We start from the raw sequence: 5,046 nt of genomic DNA on the forward strand, positions 1-5,046 counted from the left end.
GACTCCGCCGCGCTCAGCACTGCTGGGGGGAGGGGCTCTCGGCGAGGGGGCGGGGCCCGGTCGGGGGCGGGGCCCTGGAGTGGGCAGTGGGAGCTGGGCGGGGCGGGGCCGGGCCTGCTGCCGAGCCCGGGCCCCGCCCCTCGCCGCCCCTGGGCCCCGCCCCCTCCCCGGGCCCCGCCCCTCGCCGCCACAGCCACCAGCCCGGGGGAAATGGCCCCACTCGGTCCCCTCAGGACGGGCAGCGGCCCGCAGGCCGGCCTCCGCTGGGCCCCGCGCCTCTCCTCAGCGGGGCTCGGGCCGGGCCCCCCTCCCCCGGCCCACGGCGGCGGGGCTCGGGCCGGGCCCCCCCTCCCCCGGCCCAGGGCGCCGGGGCTCGGGCCGGGCCCCCCCTCCCCCGGCCCAGGGCGCCGGGGCTCGGGCCGGGCCCCCCCTCCCCCGGCCCAGGGCGGCGGGGCTCGGGCCGGGCCCCCCCTCCCCCGGCCCTGGGGTCATGTAGTAACTTTGTTGTCTGTAGGGGGTGGTGGTGCAATGAAGTGTGAAAAGCCCTGCTCTGGCTCTCTGGTTATTTGGCCTTGTGAAGTGCGGATTAGTCTGGGTCAAGGTCTTTGACCTGATTATGGAATTGCCCCAACCCATTCCAGCCAGCTCCTTTGAAGAGTGGGAGGTTCGTCTAAACTCCAGTTAGGTATAAACCAATGTTTAGCAAGTCCATAGCATGCTAGGGTGTTTCCAGACAAATATTATGAATATATTAACAGAAAGAAAAGGAGTACTTGTGGCACCTTAGAGACTAACCAATTTATTTGAGCATGAGCTTTCCTGAGCTACAGCTCACTTCATCAGATGTTTACTGTGGAAACTGCAGCAGACTTTATATAAGCTCATGCTCAAATAAATTGGTTAGTCTCTAAGGTGCCACAAGTACTCCTTTTCTTTTTGCGAATACAGACTAACACGGCTGTTCCTCTGAAACCTGTCATTAACAGAAAGAGAGTCATTTGCAGTATTATTGTAGCTGTGTCAGTCCCAAGATATTAGAGAAACAAGGTGGGTGAGGTAATAGATCTGTTATTGGACCAACTTCTGTTGGTGAGAGAGACAAGCTTTTGAGCTGCACAGAGCTCTTCTTCAGGTCAGGGGAAGGTACTCAGCGTTTCACAGCTAAATACAAGATTGAATAGATAGTTTAACATAGTGTCCTGTTAACACCCCTGTAGTCATAGGAGAAAAAGTGGAGTTAGTGGGTTACAGATTATTGTAGTAAGCCATAAATCCAGTGTCTTTATTATGACTGTGATTTTTAGTGTCTAGCAAAGTTATGAATTTAAGATCCCAGGCTCCTCTTTTGAAAGTGTTGTGCAGGTTTCCTTTGAGGATGAGGACTGATAGGTCCTCTAGGTAGGTGAAACTAGACAATCACTATGCTCTTGCATGAACTCACACAGGAAAATGATATAAAACAAAATCACCACATCACCTCTGGGTAAGCACCTTTCACAAAGCAATCACTCTGTGTCTGACCTGTCAGTCCTCATCCTCAAAGGAATCTGCACAACACTTTCAAAAGCCTTATAGTGTAAGTAATGTTTCCCTTCTCAAAAGATATCAGCAGGGCAGGGATATATTTAATTTTCAACAGATGTAACCTTCACTACTACTAAAATGTCAGATGCCTATAGGAAATGGGTGAAGAGCAGCTCAAGCTGAATCTAGGAAAGTCCAAAATAATGCTGGCTGTAAAGGGGAAATGCTTTGTGAGCAGGCCAAAATGTTGTCTCCATCTTCCACTGAAGCTGCACAGCCCCTATTCACCAAAGTTATGTGAAATCTTGGGGTCCTGTCTGAGTCCTCACTAAGCTAGCATCAGTTTCCAAAAGTGCCTTCTTTCACCTCCAACTTGCTAGGAAATTTCATCCCTTCCTCCTGGACAAGGACCTGGCACAATGAGCCATGCATTTGTCACCGCAAGGCTACATGACTGAAACTCATTGTATTAGAAGCTGAATGTGAAGATGATGCAGAGACACAAAATGTGCAGCTGGCGCAGAATATGGCTCAGGCTGCCATGAGCACAGCAGGCCTGTTCTCAAATTCCTCCACTGGCTCCCAGTCAGCTTCTGAAGCCAGTTTAAGGGCTTGGTCCTAATTTTCAAAGATGTTTACGGATCAAGCCCTAGCTACATCAAAAACCAAATTTTGATCTATGAGCCACTGCAACAGCTGTGCTCCTCTGGGACAGTGCAGTTCACACAGCTCAGAACAAAGCATGTGAAAACTGGGGACAAGGCATTCTTTGTTGAGGTGATCCAGCTATGGAACAATCTTCTAAAGAAGATCAAGGCAAATCCAGAGTCTGGCCATCTTTAGGAAATGTTGTAAAGACTTCCCCGAGAAAGCCTTTCCACCGTAAGTGAGAGACAGTATTCAAACATTGTTTGTATTCCCAAATCCTTCACAGTTGCGCCCAAAAATACAAAAATAAAAAAAGTCTATCCCAAGCAGAGTTTTGTCCCTGTAAAGGGAGAAGTATCAAGACTCCATGAAATTCCACTATGGACTTAGCTATTATTATTGATTTTACATGGAAAGCACTTAGATAAACTCTTGCTTTTGGACAGTAAGTAGCTTGGGAGATATCCCAACATGGTGAAATAAAAAAACACTGTAACAGACAGTGAATAGGACCAAATCCAATAAGCAATGAGTTTGTGACTAGGAAAACAAGCTCCTCAGTCTTGCCCATAGTTAATAACGAATATCCCAAAATGGAGCTTGGGATCCCGATCCTCTAAGAAGAGAGTCTGAAATGGCTCAATTGAGGTCATGTCTGAACAACAGTGCTTGAAAACATATGAAGTAAGTATTACATGGCTGCATTACATATATCCATGAATGAGACATCCCTAAGGGATTGATGGGTGCTCTCCTATTTTGGGGAACTTCTATGGCCTGTGTTATACAGGAGGTCACACTAGATGATCACAGTGGTCCCTTCTGGCCTTGGAATCTATGAATCCTGCTTAGGAAAGGTTAAACCTTGACATTATCCTTACCCCAGACCAGCTAGATCATGGGTTTAAGAAATGACCTCAATCAATAATTTAGAAATAGTCATAGTGACAATGTAGTGTTTTCTAGTGCCTCATCTAGCGGATGGATGGATAGTACTGTTCAGGCCAATGTAGGATAGGTGAGAAGACTGAAGAGGCCAGTATGGAAGCAGTACAGACTTCCTTATCTTCCCATTCTGCTCCCATTGGTAGACAATTGTTGAAAGCTGAATATGCTATTTATAATCTTCTGCTAAATACGCGGGCTGAGAAGCATCATGATAATCAGACTGGCTGTGTTCCATGACATCCATTGAGATAATACAAAAGAAGTGCAGAAAATTGGGGTATTCTACTTCTTTCACAGAGAGAAGGGAATCGTCTGGCTCCTCTTGGAGGTTAACTGCTGTTCCTGGTTTGCAAAAGAAGCAGAACAGAAGAAAAAACTTGTTAGGAACAATGGCAGCAGCTAAAGAAAAGAAAAGTAGCAAACACAGAAAGGGCTGTCAGTTGCCCATACTATAGCTGAAGTTCACAGTGGGGCCAGCTCCTATGGAAGTCAGTGAGTGTTTTGCCATTGACTTCTACAGAAGCAGGATTGTGTAAATGTTCAGAAATGATCTAGTGCAGGGGTTCTTAAACTTCATTGTGCTGCAACCCCCTTCTGACAAAAATTACTATGTGACCCCAGGAGGGGTGGCCGAAGCCTGAGCCCAGCTGAGCCCCACTACCCCACATTGAGGGGCCAAAGCCCAAGCCTGAATCCCACCAACCCGGGTGTGGGGGCAAAGCTGAAGCCCAAGGGCTTCAGCCACAGGCATTGCAGCTTGGGCTTTGGCTTCAGCCCAAGGCCTCGAAAAGTCTAAGCCAGCCCTGGTGACCCCGTCGTGACCTACTTTAGGGTCCCAACCCAAAGTTTGAGAACCACTTATCTAGTGTAAAATCCTGGCCGCACTGAAGTCAGTGGAAGCTTTGCCATTGACTTCAGTGGGGCCAGGATTTCACACCCAGTATTTTGTCTAGTTTCATTTTAATATGTCCCAAGTCAATGGGATTTCATAGAATCATAGAATATCAGAGTTGCAAGGGACCTCAGGAGGTCATCTAGTCCAACCCCCTGCTCAAAGCAGGACCAATCCCCCACTAAATCATCCCAGCCAGGGCTTTGTCAAGCCTGACCTTAAAAACCTCAAAGGAAGGAGATTCCACCACCTCCCTAGGTAACCCATTCCAGTACTTCACCACCCTCCCAGTGAAAAAGTTTTTCCTAATATCCAACCTAAACCTTCCCCACTGCAACTTGAGACCATTACTCCTCGTTCTGTCATGTGCTACCACTGAGAACAGTCTAGATCTATCCTCTTTGGAACCCCCTTTCAAGTAGTTGAAAGCAGCTATCGAATCCCCCCTTATTCTTTTCTTTCGCAGACTAAACAATCCCGGTTCCCTCAGCCTCTCCTCATAAGTCATGTGTTCCAGTCCCCTAATAATTTTTGTTCTGCTGGACGCTTTCCAATTTTTCCACATCCTTCTTGTAATGTGGGGCCCAAAACTGGACACAGTACTCCAGATGAGGCATCACAAAATGTCGAATAGAGGGGAATGATCACTGGCACTTGATCTGCTGGCAATGCCCCTACTTATACAGCCCAAAATGCCATTGGCCTTCTTGGCAACAAGGGCACACTGTTGACTCATATCCAGCTTCTCATCCACTCTAACCCCTAGGTCCTTTTCTGCAGAACTGCTGCCTAGCCATTTGGTCCCTAGTCTGTAGGAGTGCATGGGATTCTTCTGCCCTAAGTGCAGGACTCTGCACTTGTCCTTGTTGAACCTCATCAGATTTCTTTTAGCCTAATCCTCTAATTTGTCTAGGTTCCTCTATATCCTATGCCTACCCTCCAGCATATCTACCACTCCTTCCAGTTTAGTGACATCTGAAAACTTACTGAGGGTGCAGTCCACACCATCCTCCACATCATTAATGAAGATATTG

This window comes from Lepidochelys kempii, chromosome 19, assembly GCF_965140285.1.
Source record: "Lepidochelys kempii isolate rLepKem1 chromosome 19, rLepKem1.hap1, whole genome shotgun sequence".
Lineage (NCBI taxonomy): Eukaryota > Metazoa > Chordata > Testudines > Cheloniidae > Lepidochelys > Lepidochelys kempii.